We start from the raw sequence: 20,634 nt of genomic DNA on the forward strand, positions 1-20,634 counted from the left end.
AAACTAAACCGAAGAAATAAGAGCTCAAATTGTGTGTGTATGTGTGTGTGTGTGTGTGTGTGTGTGTGTGTGTTTCTGGCAACTGAAAGAGTTAAATTTTAGAAAAACAAATCAATTAGATGTAAGAGGGAAAAAAACTTCTAGTCACTTTGTTACAAAAATATCCCACATTCTGGGAAACTGGCCCAAAACCTAGGAAGATTTGGATTTCATATTAGACAAGCAGCATCAGCCACAGAAGAACTTTCTAGTAAAAAAGTGTGCATAGAAAAAAGGTTGGAATTAGTTGAAAGAGAAAAATTGAAAATAAACAGGGAAGGCCAGGCATGTTGGCTCAATGCCTGTAATCCCAGTACTTTCGGAGGCCAAAGCAGGTGGATCACCTGAGGTCAGGGGTTCGAGATCAGCTTGACCAACATGATGAAACCCCATCTCTACTAAAAATACAAAAATTGGCTGGACATGGTGGTGTGTGTCTGTAATCCCAGTTACTCAGGAGGCTGAGGCAGGAGAATCACTTGAACCCAAGAGGCGGAGCTTGCAGTGACCCGAGATCGTGCCATTGAACTCCAGCCTAGGTGACAGAGCGAGACTCCGTCTCAAAAAAGAAAAGAAACAGGGAGGTCAGAAATCATAACTCCAGTTTGGTTTATGCCTATATTGCCATCTTAAATATAGTGTTTGCATGCTTAGGTTTAAATGGTTTGATAGATATTTCCCCCAAAAAGTAACAGTTTAGTTACAACTTTGATTAAGAGCTTAAGCCTTGTCGTTTGAATTCTGTAACCATCCTAGTACTCCTAGAATATGTGCCCCATCAACACTTCAGAATTTAATTTTGATGAGTAAATAAAACTAAACCTAGGTATAAACCTAGGTACAGAGCAACCATAAACATCACAATTACACACACATATACATACAAAAATTCATAGATTAAAACTGTTGATCCATTCCTTCACTTGAGTTGAGGATAATCTCAGGGAAAGTGTCTTCTTCATTTAACATTGAGCTGAATTTGTTTATTTTTCCTTTGCTGTACCTCGCATTTTCCTTGATTATATATTATTCAGTTATATTATTAGAAATTGTTTAGAGTATTGAAGAAGTGTTTTGAAAGACAAATTATTTTCTAATGAAATCAGCACTATTTCTTGCAGCAAATTACTGGATATTACAGATGTGACTCATGAAATACCTGTCAACAGATGAGGAAAGAAATCTAATTGTGTAAAGGGTGGAAGGTACATATATCTTGTTTTGTAAAAAGAGACTACATAATGTTCAGAAGAAGTTTTAAGACCTCTACATAAACCAAGGTGCTATTTTAGTAATGATACATACATAAAATAATTTCAAATCAATCACTAAATCATATACAAACATATTTGGACAACTCATCTGACCTATACTTGTTTTAAAGAAAAATGTACAATATAGTCATAGTTGTTTCCATGCCTAGAAAAATGTGGAAAAATTCAAATGTAAATATTTGATAGATTTACTTTGCTGATACGATGTTTGTTCTACAAAGAAATGGGACAATAATAAACATTGCTAGGAGTAAAGTATGGTTGAAATTTGTTTTAATATTTACTCTTAACCCTTTTTCTGTCCTTTCCTTATTGTGTTCTATCTTTTTTTCTTTCTTTACTTTTTCTTTCATCACAATGCAAACTCTATAAAAGCAGACACTTATCCTCAGAAACTGTGCTTTCTTTTATACTTTACCTTGAAGTAATAATGCCATTTAAACATGTAATCAACTTTTTTCCTTATCCAAAAATATCCATCCTTACACCAAAAGCACAATAATAAAAGAAAAATATAGATACATTGGTGGTTATCATCAAAATTAAAAACTATTGTAAAACAAAGGACACAGTCAAGAGAGTGAAAGACAACCTATAAAATGAGACTAAGGTTTTTTCAAATTATGTATTTGATAAGGGACTCATATCCAGAATATACAAAGAACTGGTATAACTCAATAACAAAAAGACAAACAACCCCATTTGAAAATGGACGAAGGATTTGGATACACATTTCCCCAAAGAAGATACACAAAGGACCAGTAAGCATATAAAAAGATGTTCAGCATCATTAGCCATCAGGGAAATATAAATCAAAATCATAATGAGACACCACTTCATACCCACTAGGATAGCTATAATCAAAAAGTCAGATAACAACATGTATTGGTAAGCCTATGGAAAATTGGAGCTCTCATATACTGTTGGTAGGAATATAATATGAATAGCCACTTTGGAAAACAATATGGCAGTTCTCAAATGGTTAAACATATAGAGTTATACAATCCAGCAATTCCACTCTATATAACTAATATACAGCAATAACTATATATTAGTTATATACCCCAAATAAATGAAAACACAGGTTCACAAGACAACTTGTACATGAAGGTTTATAGCAGCACTATTCACAATAGTCAAAAAGTGGAAACAACCAAAATGCCCACCAGTTGATGACTGGATAACCAACTGTGGTAGATCCACACAATGGAATATTATTTGACAATAAAAAAGGATTAAAACACTGATACATGCTGCAACTTGGATGAACCTTGAAAACATTATACTAAGTGAAAGAAGCCAGACACAAAGGACCACGCATTGTACGATTCCATTTATGTGGAATGTCAAAAATAGGCAAATCTATAGAGTCAGAAAGTAGGTTTCTGGTTAGTGGGTTTCCTATGGCTAGATGGAGAATGGGGAAATTGGAGGTGACAGTTAAATAAGCTTAAAAAAATACCTCCTTTTTCTAGAAACAGATAAAGGATATTGCTACAATATCTCTTGTAGCAAGATATTGGTAAGCCTGCAATTTGTTGCAAACTCAATGTCATGAGTTCTTACACATTTGTGTACTGACCTGTCCCTGGTAGTGCAGAAGCTCTGAATGTAGCCTCAGAAGCACTAGGTTTTGTGTCTTGTATTCCTCTTACTAGATGACCTTGAGAAATTCACTTAACTTTTTCAAGTCTTATTAGACAGAGATCATAATAACTAACTCACAGACACATTGTGACTAAATGATATGACATCGCTCAGAAGGCTTATCAACTATAAACTACTATACAAATGTAAGTGGTTGCTATTGTCAGTTCTATAGACTCAAGGCCTTGAGAAGTCAGGCCCAAAGGGACCCGACTCAAATCACTCAATTATACCAAATACAGGAGCCAAAATATTTTTTTTCATAAGTTATTGGGGTACAGGTGATATTTGCTTGCATGATTAAATTCTTTTTTTTTTTTTTTTGAGACGGAGTCTCGCTCTGTCACCCAGGCTGGAGTGCAGTGGCCAGATCTCAGCTCACTGCAAGCTCCGCTTCCCGGGTTTACGCCATTCTCCTGCCTCAGCCTCCCGAGCAGCTGGGACTACAGGTGCCCGCCACCATGCCCAGCTAGTTTTTTGTATTTTTTTAGTAGAGACGGGGTTTCACCGGGTTACCCAGGATGGACTCGATCTCCTGACTTCGTGATCCACCCGTCTCGGCCTCCCAAAGCATGATTAAATTCTTTAGTGGTGATTTGTGAGATTTTGGTGCACCCATCACCCGAGCCAAAATCTTAATCTACAGTGAGAGATCACACTGCCAAGCAGATCGAATCATGCCAGTCTGTCTACTCATTTCCTTCCAAGGAAAGAAATCTATTTGAGAAACCCAGTTGCCATCAGAAGGTTGCTTAGAGAGTGTAAAAACAGGGCCAAGGAGTTGGATTATCCTGGGAGCATTATGAAGATAAAGCAAACTAATTGACCACTTTCCTCCCCTGTGGCGATAGATCTGTCAAACAGACCAAACGCCCTTCTTTCTTTAATGCAGTAGACTGCTCACAAATCCACCCTTATACCTCTATTTCTCCAGGTAATACTCCTCCCACTCTGATTATTTTTAACTACCTCCACTTCAGCACTCTTCATTTCACACATTGTTATAACAAGCCAATTCCCAATTTCCAACTCCTTTTGTATTTATTGCATTTTGCGGTAGACTGCTTTCCTGGTGACAATTGGTAACATAGAATTCCTCACAGTCTCTATAGAAACTTTGATCTAAGCATTTCCCAGAGAAAGCTAATCTCACTATATGGTGTGGCTTCTTTTCTGATCCAGTTGTCTTGTCTTCTTCCAAACAACTTATCTCCAACCTGAAAAGTACTCTATAAGTGTGCATTATTATGATCACTGTTAGTTATGCAGGTCAGTACCTTAATGTTTGGTTACCATGGCATGATTAGAACCTTCTGGTAAAACACAGTCCTCAATGTCTCTAGCTTTTCTGCCTTCCTGGCAAACATGTACTACCATTTTCAAAAATCAGCTTTGCTTAGAAAAAAAAAATGTCTATGGTTATAAAAAACATTCAAGTCATTGGATCATTCTTAGTCTCACTGAAAGTTCTCTACTATTCTAAAATTAAAATGTAGTTATTAACAGATTTACTGAGTGTGTCCAGAAATATAGATATTATTATGCATCTCACATGGCATAGTGGAGAGAAGGTGGATTTCAGAGTCAGAGAGTTAGTTTTATATTCTGACACAGCCTCTTAATGAGTAATGTGTCTTGGTCCAGTTACTTAACCACTCTGAACTTCACTTTATTTATCCATTACAAATATCTCATTGAGGGTATCCTGCAACAGTGAAAAATAAAGTAAGATAGCAAGTAAAGTAATTGGTATGTTGTAGGTACAACATAAAAGATAGCTGTTATTATTGGGGACTTTGCATTCTTTAAAGAGGCCTCTATCTTTGTGACTTTAAAATCAGTGTTGGTCTTGGCTTGCTAGGTAACCTTCAGAAAGCCTGGGTCTTTCTGTTCATTATTTGAAAAGTAAAGGGAAAATGACATTTTTCATGTTTAAAAGTAATAACAGTGTGGTTACATAAGTTTTCCTCAGCCCACTGAATTTTTTTCTTATATATTTCAAAAAAGTGTCTCAGTGCATTATAGAACCCAAGTAAGGTTTATAGGGCAGACGCTTAAGAAATGACCTTCTATGTCGAGAAACACAAACAGTATCTGTATGAATTTTCTCATCTGATCTCACCTACTATTTCAGGAGAGAGAGCAGGAGAAAGAGAGTAGCTCACAGCGTTACAGGCCTCTGACTTCAAAGCTTCTTAGTTTTAAAACTGCTGTTTGACTTGGAAAAACCATGGTCGGATGCTTAGGCTTTTAAAAAATCAAACACCATTTAAAAGTCCTGCTAACTGCATTCCCTGGGTTTTATAACCTGATTCTTTTCCAGAAAGGAAAGAATGGTCTGTGAAAGGAATACTATGTAATGAAGCATTTTTAGTGAGTCAAATTTTTTACTTTCTAAAAGTGCTCTGAGTGTTGATGACACTAGTGCAACTCTTCCACTGAATAAAACAGATGCAGAAAACAGAAAAATCTAAGAGGAGAGGCCTGGTGCAGAATACCAAATATAAGATAGTCCTAAATGAAGCAAAGGGAATTTTTCAAATTTCTTCTTTTTAAGATGATGTTCTCTGGGTTCTTTATGTTCCTGGGCTGGCCTTTTAGGTCTCTTGAGCCTGTCCTACCCCTGCCATAGCATCTCAGTCACTCAAAGGAAAATTGCCTCCTTATTTTCCATTGACCCCTTGGATTAGTCTGCTAAGGCTGCCATAACAAAATATTATAGCCTGGGTGGCTTAAACCACAGAAATTTATTTTCTCACAGTTGTTGAAGCTAGAAACCCATGATCAGGGTGTCAGTATGGTCAAGTTCTAGTGAGGGCATTATAGATGTCCTTGCTTATCTATGTCAACCGTCTCACTGTGTGGTTTCGTGACCTCTTTGTGCACACAGAGAGAATGGAAGCAAGCTCTCTCTGACGTCTCTTCTTATAAGGGCACAAATCTCATCAAGAGGACCCCACCCTCATGATTTCCTCATAACCTATTACCTCCCAAAAGGTTCCACCTCCAAATATCATCATGTTGGAGGTTAGAGCTTTTTGTTGTTGTTGTTGTTGTTGTTGTTGTTTGTTTTTTTGAGACGGAGTCTCGCTCTGTCGCCCAGGCTGGAGTGCAGTGACACCATCTCGGCTCACTGCAAGCTCCGCCTCCCAGGTTCACGCCATTCTCCTTCCTCAGCTTCCCCAGTAGCTGGGACTACAGGCGTCTGCCACCATGCCTGGCTAATTTTTTGTATTTTTAGTAGAGATGGGGTTTCACTGTGTTAGCCAGGATGATCTCAATCTCCTGACCTCGTGATCCGCCCAACTCTGCCTCCCAAAGTGCTGGGATTACAGGCGTGAGCCACCGCGCCCAGCAGAGGTTAGAGCTTTAACATGGGAATTTGGGGTGGAAAATAATTCAGTCTACAGCACTCCTCTGAACCTCTCCCTACCATATCACTTTACTGAAATTTAATGACTTCATGGTTTATTCTGCCTTATAGTGTGTCAGTCACCAGATAAAGTGAACTGATACACTTAGGGGAGTTAAGTAGAAAAGCTAAACCCCACACCAGGTTTAAATTCTGAATACAAAAGGGTCAGTGGCTTATTGTTCAAAAGGTTTTACATAATAACTTTACTTTAATGAATTTGCCAATGTTCAGAGACCGGTCTTCAGTCTTCTAGACTCAGAAATCAGATTTTTGTAGATCCAGCTTTCAAAATCCAACCTCTAATGAGAAAATTCACATTTCCATAGCTCACAAAACTTTTGTGCAAATAATGCCAATATATTTGTAGACAATGATAAATAAAAGCTCTCACACACACCAGAATATTCACATTGACACAGACTCCAAATTCTAATGTGTTTTTCTTGGAAAGTCAACTTATAACCAGAAAGCTGCTTGCTAAACAAGAATTCAGAGGACAAGAGATTATCTGCATAATTAAAATGTCTAGTATCATGAGGCTAAGCAAGCCTGATCTATCCACGCTCCCTGTAGAAATATCCTTAACCCTGAAGGATCATGAGAAACAGTCGATTGGCAGGACCTTCTCTTCCTGAAATATGCCCAGATTGGGCCTCCCAAGTCACTCTGATTGGCCACACTTCTGTTGCTAAATTATATCATAGATGATGAAATTCTCCAGTCTTGCTCAGGCCTGGGAGCCACTGCACCTTCTTTGTAAGGATATTATAATGAGAGAGTTCAGGACAAGGGCTTGAGAGCTAGACGATCTCAGTTCTGCCACTTTCTGGCCATGTGACCCTGAGGACTTCATTGAAAATGTCCAAAAATCAGTTTCCTCCATTGCAATATTAAGAAAATAACCTCATTTAATTTGCAAAATTGTTGTAAGGATTATGTATGTAATAATTTTCACAAATTAGCCTTAGCAAATACTAAAAGAATCTTACCTATTATTTAGCGGGAATTTACAACTCTGTTTAAATTCATTATCTGATTTTGTAGTGTGACTCCCAGGGCACAATCTCATTTGTCTTATTTCCAGCTTCCTTGCAGCTATGGTTTATCTCATATTTGCTCCTGGAACCTATCTATCATACTGATTATAGAGACATGTGAATAACTCTTTCTAGAGTACACACTGACTTTTCTGTCCAGTGACAGAGGGCTGCAGGAGAAACCATTACTTACTACTTGTCTAGGACAGGAGTGGAGAGTTCAGGCCACAAAGAGAGAGCATCACTGTGGAAAGTTTGTGATAGTGTTGAAAGGAGGCAGCAGAAGATACTATAGAGGTAAAAGGCAGAAGTAAACTGCTTATGTTCTCATGGGTTTGCCAAAACCCGTGATTACCTCTTTCCTTTATTGTATGCTTTCTTTATTGCAAAATATACTATATCTATCCAAAAGTATGTATCCTGGCTTTGTTCATAATTGTTTCCTTGCTTTTGTTTATATTTTTGCTACCTTAATATAGGTCCTTAGCTATTTTAGTCTGTTTCTGAACTTTACATAAATGTAATCACACATTATTTTGTGATTCCACTTCACTCACTTGGAGCCCGAAGAAGGCAGCATGATACAGAGTAGAAACAGCTGCAAAGTATGACCACCGGGCCTTGGGTAGCCCATGGACTGCCCTGCACCAGCATGTTGTCCTGTTGTGCTGACCGGGAACCGAAGCAGCTCAGAATGCTGGACTTCAAAGAGCCTTGTTCCTGCAGTCAGGGATTAGAAATCCTAAGCAATGACCCGTTAGGGGACATAGGACCAAGAAAATGTCAGTAGTTGTCACAGGGTGAATAACTTGCCTGCTTTGTCTTAAGTTTTTAACTTTCATCCATGATATTGGATGTAGTTATAGTTCATTCATTTTCTTTTTTTTTTTTTTTTTTTTTTTTTTTTTTTTTTTTGAGACGGAGTCTTGCTGCTCTGTCCCCCAGGCTGGAGCGCAGTGGCCGGATCTCAGCTCACTGCAAGCTCCGCCTCCCAGGTTCAGGCCATCCTCCTGCCTCAGCCTCCCGAGTAGCTGGGACTACAGGCGCCCGCCGCCTCACCCGGCTAGTTTTTTGTATTTTTTAGTAGAGACGGGGTTTCACCGTTTTAGCCAGGATGGTCTCGATCTCCTGACCTCGTGATCCGCCCGTCTCAGCCTCCCAAAGTGCTAGGATTACAGGCTTGAGCCACCACGCCCAGCCCATTCATTTTCATTACAACGTGGTATCTCATTCTATGAATGTAACAGATAATTTATCTATTCTACTTTTTATAGAAATTATTTTGATTCTCCAGTTTCTTTACAGATCATATAAATGTTTCTCCTTTTACTAATGATTTTCATGGAGAGGAACAATTCTAAGTCTTAAATCAATTTTTGAGGCCTTATTTTGGCAAGGGTCTCTATATATTATTTTATATATATAAGAATAATTAAGATTATTAACATAATTTTTAAAAAGTATTGAGGTTCTAGTTTTATCTATTTTGAAGAATGCTTCTTTAAACATGCTTGTACATGTCTGGGGTGAATCTATAACAAAAGAATCAAATGGACATTCTAAAATTTTAAAATGTAATATATGAAAGTAAGAATGCAACAGATTGATTTAAACAGTTGATAGGACACAATTTCCATTAACTGAAAGACAGATCAATGCAAAGGACTCAAACTAAAGTATAAAGAGAAAAAGAACTGGTGGGATTTAAAAAAAAAAAATGCAGAAAATCTCCAATGTTGAATTATTCGGCCTGACCTAGTCCCAGCCAGTCAAAGTGCTAATATTCCCTTAGTCACAGGATTGAATCAAGTGTTGGCATGCAGTTTGTTTTGGTGCAAGCAGAGTTAATTTTGGAGCTTAGTTTTGAACCACTGGGATGTGATGCTCTCTTTTCCATTGAACTTGAACCTGAAATTTCAGTGTTAACCTGGAACTTCTGGGCAAGTGTCTAGTTAGGGTCAAGAGAGAAGAGTAACTAAGTCCTGATAAGATCATTTGAGACCCTGGAGAGAGCTACAACAATCCTATCCTTGACTGTTCTATTATGTGAGCAAATGTTTCTACTCTTGTTTTAGATCTGTTAGAGTTGGTTTTGGACTTCGTTTTGTTTTTCTCGCCTTCAACAAGAGCTTTAACTATAAATACTTCTTTACTCTTGTGCATTCCCCAAATGCCCTCTTGCATGCCATCCAAAAGGAAAGGTAGATCTCATAGTATGGAGAACTTTAGACCAACTCCCTGGCCTATCTCCTAAATATGATCTTGAATCTGGCCCTTTCCCAGTAAAGCTACAGCATTGCTCTAGAAGGCTGACTGACAGCACAAGGGACAGCTGTGTAGAAATCTTCTTCCTCATTGGCTCCCCAGTGACCTATATTCATCTAGCAAGCCTTGCATTCCTCTGTCCCTTGCTCATTTTTTAGACCCTAAGTTTAACATATTGTTTTAATTAACATTTTAGGAGCTAAACTCAGAGAACGGTGATTATGTCTGAGTGGGAGGGTTCGTGATTACTCTCTGAATGGTATCATATTCAAAGTAAGTAAAGAAATGCTTGTGAATTTCAATTGCTTTTCCTTTCCAGTCGGAAGACAAACCTAACATTCAAAATTGTCATCAGACAGAGAAGAAAGCCTGCTTGCTTACATCTCTGTAAACTGGCTTCTTGGAGTCTCACAGCCCTCTCCTATTGAGTTCTCTTTCCATTCCTATCTCCTTTTCAGTTGTGATACCCTAGGTCGTCCCAGACTCTGGGCTCTGAACTCTAGGCAAGGCACTATTTATTGACTGGATGATTATTTGACACATAGAAACTGCCCTCATTTGAAACCAGATTGAAAAATGTCGTTTTCTTTAAGTTTTATATTATCCTTTATTCCCTCTTTTTCACGGGGATAATATTTTTTAAAAACTCCTGGATCAAGCTTTGGTTCCAATATTTCTTTTTATTCTTTGTTCTGCTTTGCTCTTTATATCCCCTCCCCCTCAACCCACACACACATAAAATTAACTAAGTCAGAGCTTACAAACTGGCAGGCTGTAAAGCTGGCAGACAGATATGTTTCATTTCACCTTAATATACTTTTAAATTTTGTCTTTGTTATATGCAGTTAATACCAGGAGATACCACATAACAATGATCACTTCAGGATTTTCTTTAAATATCAGACTATCTGGCACCCTGAGCCCAAATTCCTTTATGGCAACAATTAGATGGAGCTAAATAGTGACAGCACCTTTTATCTTTCAACTGGTACACTTCACTCATTTACCCACTTCACTCTTCCATTTGGGGCACGAAGAAGGCAGCATGATGCAGAGTAGAAACAGCTGCAAAGTGTGACCACTGGGCCTTGGGCAACCCATGGACTGCCCTGCACCAGCATGTTGTCCTGTTGTGCTGACCAGGGACAGAAGCAGCTCAGAAAGCTGGACTTCAAAGAGCCTTGTTCTTGCAGTCAGGGATTAGAAACCCTAAGCAGTGATCATAGTGGACATAGGACCAGGGAAATGTCTGTAGTTACCACAGGGTGAATAAATGGTAGCCAAGATCAGAAACTCCCAGTGCCTCAGCATTGCAGAAAAATGGAATAAGGGAAAAAAAATTACGTTACCTTACCAAAATTTAAAAAGTTATTTCTTCTATATATCTGAATGTGCAGACTGAGGTTCATGCTCTCCATATTACTGATTGAGACCTCATATTAAAATACTTTCTTCCCTGCATATAACTATTGATCACATCATTTTCTCTTTTTCTTATTTTTTTTTAAATTATAGGTTCATGCGCATGTTGGTTACACGAGTATATTGCATAATGATGGGGTTTGGACTTCGAGTGAACCTATCACCCAAGTAGTGAACATAGCACGCAAAAGGTAGACTTTTAACCTCGCCCCCTTCTTACCCTCCCACTTTTGGAGTCCTCAGTGTCTATTGTTGCCATCTTAATGTCCAAGAGTACCCATTGTTTAGCTCCCACTTTTAAGGCAGAACGCGTGATATTTTATTTTCTGTTTCTGAGTTATTTCACTTAAGATAATGGTCTCCACCTACATCCATGTTACTGTAAAAGACATGATTTCATTCTTTTTTATGGTTGTGTGGTAGTCCATGGTATATATTAATACCACATTTTCTTTTAAACATTAAACATCACGTTTTTTAAAAAACTAAACACCACATTTTCTTTACCCAGTCTACTCTTGATTGACGCTTAGGTTGATTCCATGACTTTGCTATTGTGAATAGGGCTGCAATAAACATAAAAGTGCAAGCTGTCTTTTTGATTAAATGGTTTCTTTTCCTTTGGGTAGATATCCAATAGAGGGATTGCTGGGCTGAATGGTAGTTCTGCTTTTAGTTCTTTGAGAAATCTCCAGACTGTTTACCACACGGAACTAATTTGCATTCCTACCAACAGTGTATAAGCTTTCCCTTTTCTCTGCAACCTTGCTATCATCTGTTGTTTTTTTTTTTACTTTTTAATAATAGCCATTCTGATTGGTGTGAGATAATATCTCACTGTGGTTTTAATTTGCATTTCTCTGATGATTAGTGACATTGAGTATTTTTTCATATGTTTGTTGGCTGCATGTATCTCCTCTTTGTTTTTAATTTAACCTTTAAGTTCCAGGGTACATGTGCAGGTTTGTTGTATAGGTAAACTTGTGTCATGGAGGTTTGTTGTACAGATTATTTTGTCACCAACTATTAAGCCTAGTCCAGTTAGTTAGTTTTTCTGATACTCTTACTACTCCAACCCTCCACCCTCCTATAGGCCCCAGTGTGTGTTGTTCCCCTTTATGTGTCCACATGTTCTCATCATTTAGCTCCCACTTATAAGTGAAAACATACGTGATATGGTTTGGCTCTGTGTCCCAACCCAAATCTCACTTTGAATTGTAATAATCCCCACATGCCAAGGGCATGTAATTGGATCACGGGGGCAGTTTCCCCCCTTAGGCTGTTCTCATGATAATGAATGAGTCTCATGAGATCTGATGGTTTTATAAGCATCTGGCATTCCCGCTGCTTGCACTCATTCTCTCTCTTGCTGCCCTTTGAAGAGGTGCCTTCTGCCATGATTGTAAGTTTCCTGAGCCCTCCCAAACCACGCAGAACTATGAGTCAATTAAACGTCTTTTCTTTATAAATTACCCAGTCTCGGGTATTTCTTTATAGCAGCAAGAGAATGGACTAATACAATGCGATATTTGGTTTTCTGTTCCCGCATTAGTTTGCTAAGGATAATGGCCTCCAGCTCCATCCCTGTTCCTACAAAGGACATGATCTTAATCTTGTTCTTTTTTATGGTACCATATTATTCCATTTTGTATACGTACCACATTTTCCTTTTCTAGTCTACCATTGATGGGCAGTAAGATTGATACCATATCTTTGCTATTGTGAATAGTGCTGCAGTGAACATATATGTGCATGCGTCTTTATAACAGAACAATTTATATTCCTTTGGGTACATTCCCAGTGATGGGATTGCTGGGTCAAATGGCAGTTCTGTTTTAGGTCTTTGAGGAATTGCCATTGTCTTCCACAATGGTTGAACTGATTTACACTCCCAACAACAATGTATAAGCAAGCATTCCTTTTTCTCTGCAACCTCGCCAGCATGTTTGTTGTTGTTGTTGTTGTTGTTTTTGTTTGCTTTTACATAGTAACCATTCTGACTGGTGTGAGATGGTACCTCATTGTGATTTTGATTTGCATTTCTCTAACAATCAGCAATGTTGAGCATTTTTTCATATGCTTGTGGCCATCTGTATGTCTTCTTTTGAAAAGTATCTGTTCATGTCCTTTGCCCACTTTCTAATTGGGTTGTGTTTTTCTCGTAAATTGAAGTTCTTTAAATGCTTAAATTTAAATGCTGGATAGTAGACCTTTGTCAGATGGGTAGATCACAAAAATTTTCTGCAGTTCTATAGATTGTTTATTGATAGTTCTTTGGCTGTGTGGAAGCTTTATAATTAATTAAGTCATATTTGTCTGTTTTTGTTTTTGTTGCGTTTGCTTTTAAGATCTTAAGTCATAAATTCTTTGTGGAGGCCAATGTCCAGAGGAGTTTTTCCTCTGCTTTTTCTTGGGTTTTTATAGTTTCAGTCTTCCATTTAAGTCTTAAGCTATCTTGAGCTAATTCTTGTACATGCTAAGAGATAGGGTCCAGTCTCATTCTTCTGCATATGGTTAGCCAGTATTCCCAGCACCATTTACTGAATAGGATGTCCTTTACCCATAGTTTATTTTTGTTGACTTTGTCAAATATCAGTTGTTTGTAGATGTGTGGCTTTATTTCTGAGTTCTCCATTCTGTTTCATTGATCTATGTGTCTGTTTTTATACCAGCACCATGCTGTTTTCGTTACTATAGACTTGTAGTATAGTTTGAAGTTGGATAATGTAATGCCTTTGGCTTTGTGCTTTTTGCTTAAGATTTCATTGACTAGTTGGGCTCCTTTTAGGTTCATATGAATTTTAAATGTTTTTTCTTATTCTGTAAAACATTATGTTGGTAATTTGATAGGAATAGCATTGAATCTATAGATGGCTTTGCAGAGTATGGTCATTTTAATGATATTGATTCTTTCGATCCATGACCACAGAATGTTTCTCCATTAGTTTGTTCATCTATTATTTCTTTCATCAGTGTTTTGTAGATCTCCTTACAGAGATCTTTCACCTTCTTGGTTAAATGTATTGCTTGGTATTTTTTGTGTGTGTGTGTGGCTATTGTAAATAGGATTAGTTCCTGATTTGTTTCTCAGCTTGACCATTATTGGTATATAGAAATGTTACTGATTTTTGTGTGTTGACTTTGTATCCTGAAACTTTCCTGAAGTCATTTATCAGGTCTGAGAGTCTTTTGGAGGAATATTTATAGTTTTCTAGGTATAGGATTATATCATCAGTGAAGACAGATAATTTGATTTCGTCTTTTCCTATTTGGATGTCTTTTATTTCTTTCTTGTGCCTGATTGCTCTGGCTAGCATTTTCAGTACTATGTTGAATAGAAGTGGTAACAGTGGACATCACTATCTTTTTCCAGTTCTTAGGGGGATGCTCTCAACTTTTGCTCATTCAGGATGACGTTGCCTATGAGTCTGTCATACATAGCTCTTATTATTTTGAGGTTTGTTCCTTCAAGGCCTGGTTTGCTGAAGCTTTTTATCAACTTTTATTGTAAATTCAGGGAGTACATATGCAGGTTTGTTACCTGGGTGTATTGTATGATGCTGAGGTTTGGGATACGAAAGATCCTGTCACCCAGGTACTGAGCATAGTACAACAACAGTTAGTTTTTCAACTGTTGCCCCCTCCCCATTTTCCCCCCCACCAAGTAGTCCCCAGTGTCTATGGCTGCCATCTTTATGTCCATGAGTACCCAATATTTAGGTCTTACTTATAAGTGAGAACAAGTGGTATTTGGTTTTCTGTTTCTGCATTAATTTGCTTAGGATAATGGCCTCCAGCTGCATTCATGTTGCTGCAGAGGATATGATTTCATTTTGTTGAAAATTTTTATCATGAAGGGATGTTGGATTTTAACAAGTGCTTTTTCTGCCTCTATTGAGATGATCATACGGTTTTTGTTTTTAATTCTGTTTATATGGTGAATCACATTTATTGATTTGCATTTGTTCAACCATCCTTGCATCTCAGGAATAAAACCCACTTGATCGTGATGAATTATCCCTTTGATGTGCTGCCGAATTTGTTTTGCTAGTATTTTGTTGAGGATTTTTGCATCTATATTCATCAGGAATATTGGCCTGTAGTTTTCTTTTGTTGTTGTGTCCTTGCCAGATTTTGGTATCAGTATGATACTGGTTTTGTAGAATGAGTTAGAAAGGAAGCCCTCCTCTTTGATTTTTTTGGAATGGCTTCTGTAAGACTGGTACCAGCTCTTTTTTGTACATCTGGTGGAATGTGGCTGCAAATCCATCTGATGCAGGGCTTTTTGTAGTTTTTTTGGTGGGCAGATTTTTTCATTACTGATTCAATTCCATAACTTGTTATTGATCTGCTCTAGGTTTCAATTTCTTTCTACTTCAATCTTGGGAGGTTGTGTATTTCCAGGAACTTATCCATTTTCTCTAGATTTTCTCATTTGTATGCATAGAGATGTTCATAACAGTCTCTGAGGATTTTTTGTATTTCTGTGGTATCAGTCCTAATGTCACCTCATTATACTTTGTCATTTCTGATTATGCTTATTTGAATCTTCTCTCTTTTTTCTGATTAATCTAGCTGGTGATCTACTCATTTTGTTTATTCTTTCAAAAACCAACTTTTCATTTTGTGTGGGTTTTTCGGTCTCAATTTCATTTGGTTCTGCTCTGGCCTTTTTTATTTCTTTTCTTCTGCTAGCTTTGGGTTTGGATTGTTCTTATTTTTCTAGTTCCTTTAGGTGTGACATTAGGTTGTTAATTTGAGATTTTTCTATCTTTTTTAGATAGGCTTTAGCATTATAAACTTCCTTTTTAGTATGGCTTTTGCTGTATCCCAGAGGTTTTGGTATATTGTGTCTCTATTCATATTAGTTTCATTTTTGTTGACTTCTGCCTTAATTTTGTTGTTTATCCAAAAGTCATTCAGGAGCAATTCCAAGTACTTGTGTAGTTTTGAGAGTTCTCTTTCTATTGATTTCTAATTGTATTCTACTGTGGTCTGAGAAAATGCCTGATATGATTTTGATTTTTTAAATTTATTAAGACTTGCTTATGACTGAGCATGTAGTTAATTTTAGAGAATGTCCCATGCACAGATGAGAAAAAAAATGTATAAGCTGTGGTTGTTGGGTGGTGTATTCTGTATATGTCTATTAGGACTATTCGTTCAAAAGTTCAATTTAAGTACAGAGTTTCTTTGTTAGTTTTCTGCCTTGATGATCTATCTAGTGCTATCAGTGGGGTGTTGACATCTCCCACTATTATTGTATGTCTGTCTATCTCTTTTCTGAAGTCTAGCAGTATTTGTTTTATGAATCTGGGTGCTCCAATGTTGGGTGCATATATATTGAGGATAGTAAAATCCCATTGAATTGAACCCTTTGTCATTATATAATGGCCTTCTTCTTTTTACCGTTGTTGCTTTAGAGTATGTTTTATCTGATACAAGAATAGCAACCTCTGCTCTTTTTTGTCTTTGTTTGCATGATAGATATTTCTCCATCCCTTTATTTTGAGACCATGGGTGTTATTACACATGCAGATGTGTCTCTTGAAGGCAGCAAAAGGTTGGACCTTGTTGTTGTTGTTGTTGTTGTTTTATCCCACTTGCCACTCTATGTCTTTTCAGCATTTAGGCCACTTATGTTCAAGGTTAATATTGATATGTGAGGTTTTGTTCCTGTCATATTTTTGTTACCTAGTTTCTTCATAGTCTGAATTGTATAATTGCTTTATAGGATCTGTAAGCTTTGTACTTATGTGTGCTTTTATGATACCAAGTATAGTTCTTTTGTTTCCATGTTTTGAACTTCTTTGAGCATCTCTTGTAGGCCCATTCTGGTGGTGATTGATTCCCTTAGCATTTGTTTGCCTGAGAAGGACTTTATTTCTCCTTCATTTATAAAGCTTAGTGTGGCAGGATATGAATTTCTTGGCTGGCATTTTTTTTTCTTTAAAAAGGCTAAAATTAGGCCCCCAATCTCTTCTGGTTTGTAAAGTTTCTGCTGAGAATTCTATTGTCAGTCTGATGGAATTTCCTTTACAAGTAATATGATCCTTTTCTTTATCAGCCTTTAAGATTTTTTCTTTTGCATTGATCTTGGACAGTCAGATGACTATAACTTGGAAATGGTTGTCTTTTATAGTATCTTGCAAGTATTTTCTGAATTTCTCATATCTGAATGTTGATCAATCTAGCAAGATCAGGGACGTTTTCCTGAAGTATTCCTTTGATTATGTAATCTAAGTTTCTCACATTTTCATCTTCTCTCTCAAAAATGCCGATAATGTGTAGGTTTGGTCACTTTACATAATCCCCTATTTCTTGAGAGCTTTGTTCATTTTTTCAATCTTTTTGTTTTTGTTTTTGTCTGATGGGGTTAATACAAAAGACTGGTCTTCAAGCTCTTAAATTCTTTCTTCTAGTCTTTATCTAGTCTATTGTTTAAAGCCTCCAATTGTATTTTGAAATTCCTGTAGTGAATTTTTCAATTCCAGATGGTCTATTTCATTTTTTCTTAATACAGCTATCTCATCTTTCATATCCTGAGTCATTTTTCTGTTTCTTTTGTGTATGTTGAATTTCAACTTTCTCTTGGATCTCATTCCGTTACTTTGAAATCCATATTTTGAATTCTTTGTCATTCTAGACTTTTCAATTTAATTAACATCCATTGCTAGAGAGATAGTGCAATCCTAGGTGTCGAAATACTCTGGCTTCTTGTATTGTCAGAGTTCTTGCACTGATTCTTTCTCATCTGAGGGAGCTGCTCCTTCTTATTTTTGAATTTGCAATCATTTGGATGAGACTTCTAAATATTTTTATTCTTTTTTTCCTTGAGGGTATGACTGTGGAGTATGTTGTGTATGATTATTTGGCTTTGTTTCCGGGTGCTTTCAGAGGCCTAAGGCTCTGTTTGGGTTCCTTGGTTGTGGATAGCTTCTGTGTGCTTTCTCAGATGCTGTTTGTTGAAGTTACATATTGTATGAGCTTACACACTATCTCCCGCACGGCTGAGGGTGTAGAGGACTCAAGAAGCTTATCTCTGGACTAGCACTAAGCCCTGCTGACAGCAGGATCTTTGGTAGTGCAGTTCAGGCTTACTGAACTGAGGCAATATCCATGGCCCGCAGCCACACTGGTGGTGCTTAAAAGTAAAAGCCAGCTTATCCTCAGGGGGGCTGATGAAGATTGAAAACAGCTTCGCTGATCCATCTTGAATTAATTTTTGTATAAGGTGTAAGGAAAGGATCGAGTTTCAGCTTTCTACATATGGCTATCCAGTTTTCCCAGCACCATTTATTAAATAGGAAATCCTTTCCCCATTTCTTGTTTTTGTCAGGTTTGTCAAAGATCAGATGGTTGTAGATGTGTGGTATTATTTCTGAGGGCTCTGTTCTGTTCCATTGGTCTATATCTCTGTTTTGGTACCAGTACCATGCTGTTTTGGTTACTGTAGCCTTGTAGTATAGTTTGAAATCAGGTAGCATGAACACTTACATGTTAGACCGAACACCACAAAAACTCTAGAAGAAAACCTAGGCAATACCATTCAGGACATAGACATGGGCAAGGACTTCATGACTAAAACACCAAAAGCAATGGCAACAAAAGCCAAAATTGACAAATGGGATCTATTAAACTAAAGAGCTTCTGCACAGTAAAAGAAACCACCATCAGAGTGAACAGGCAACCTACAGAATGGGAGAAAATTTTTACAATCTACCCATCTGACAAAGGGCTAATATCCAGAATCTACAAAGAACTTAAACAAATTTACAAGAAAAAAATCAAACAGCCCATCAAAAAGTGGGCAAAGGGTACGAACACACACTTCTCAAAAGAAGACATTTCTGCAGCCAACAGACACATGAAAAAATGCTCATCATCACCGGCCATCAGAGAAATGCAAATCAAAACCACAATGAGATACTATCTCACACCAGTTAGAATGGCGATCATTAAAGAGTCAGGAAACAACAGGTGTTGCAGAGGATGTGAAGAAATAGGAACACTTTTACACTGTTGGTGGGACTGTAAACTAGTTCAACCATTGTGGAAAACAGTGTGATAATTCCTCAAGGATCTAGAACTAGAAATACCATTTGACCCGGCCATCCCATTACTGGGTAGATACCCAAAGGATTATAAATCATGCTGCTGTAAAGACACATGAACACGTATGTTTACTGAGGCAGTATTCATAATAGCGAAGACTTGGAATCAACCCAAATGTCCATTAATGATAGACTGGATTAAGAAAATGTGGCACATATACACTATGGAATACTATGCAGCCGTAAAAAAAGATGAGTTCATGTCCTTTGTAGGGACATGGATGCAGCTGGAAACCATCATTCTGAGCAAACTATTGCAAGGACAGAAAACCAAACACTGCATGTTCTCACTCATAGGTGGGAACTGAACAATGAGAACACTTGGACACAGGGTGGGGAACACCACACACTGGGGTCTGTCGTGGGGTGGGGGGAAGGGGGAGGAATAGGATTAGGAGAAATACCTAACATAAATGATGAGTTAATGGGTGCAGCACACCAACATGGCACATGTATACATATGTAACAAACCTGCACGTTGTGCACGTGTACCCTAGAACTTAAAGTGTAATAAAAAGTAAATTAATAAATAAAAAAGAAAACACCTTGTCTGATGCAGGGTAGTGGGGTAGGAAAAGATTGTGTTGAGGTGTGCTAAGGTCTTGGAGAAAGGAGCAGGAGGGATTCACCAACTCCTCATCCAGAGCAGGCAGGAGTGCAACCCACTTCCCTATCATACCCCTGTTGCAGGACTTATGAACTTGAATTCATAAAGACTGTGACCTTTGATTCCTGACTACAGTGTGGCTGCAGGAAACAGATATGCCCCTCTGATGACTACCACCAAAATGAATTGAAGAGGCTTTGCCCCTTCCCCCAGTCCAGAGTAGGCAGCTTTGTAATTTTTCTGTCCTTCTTTGCCAAGACATTGCCACTCTGCATAGGGAGGAGTAGCTGGGTCCAGTCCTTTGGCATCCAAGTGGCATAGGGTCAATTTCAGTGAGGTGTGGAGCTGGCATGAAAAGCACAAAAAATACTTTCTCCACATGTCCACACACTCACCCCCAGTGAGAAGAGCCACTGCTGTGTCTGCAACAGAGGATGGGACTGGGGCGGTGGATAGGAGATGACCCTCTCTCCACTTCCATTTCCGGACATCAGTGCTGTGCCCTTCAGTGATTGCCATCACACCCCTGTCTCCTTTCTCCCAAGGGAGGCCCTGGTGGGCTGCACTCCCCCCTCCCTTAGGGGGGCCCATGCGGACCATTAGATTTCCAGGAATTCTGCAGCTTCCTGGGGACCCACTGTCCCCTGTGCTTGCCGAAGTCCAAGCAGGTTGTTAGGTATGGTGGTGTGGTGACTCAATGGCAGAGAATCCCTGGCCAGGGCAGTGGCCCACTATGGGTGCACAACCAGTATGGCACCTGCTGTCTCAGTTCAGGTATGAGAGAGTGTGGGCACACCTGCACAAACTGGCCACC

General features: G+C 38.2%; 1 non-coding gene across 1 annotated transcript; it reads left to right on the forward strand.

Moving 5' to 3' along the window:
* Window positions 1-8,697: 8,697 nt before the first annotated feature.
* Window positions 8,698-8,813, forward strand: LOC126955929 (U5 spliceosomal RNA). The gene has a single exon (XR_007726191.1). It is a non-coding gene; the product is annotated as a U5 spliceosomal RNA (small nuclear RNA).
* The last annotated feature ends 11,821 nt before the right edge of the window (window positions 8,814-20,634 follow it).

The sequence above is a fragment of the Macaca thibetana genome, chromosome 5, assembly GCF_024542745.1.
Source record: "Macaca thibetana thibetana isolate TM-01 chromosome 5, ASM2454274v1, whole genome shotgun sequence".
Taxonomy (NCBI): Eukaryota; Metazoa; Chordata; class Mammalia; order Primates; family Cercopithecidae; genus Macaca; species Macaca thibetana.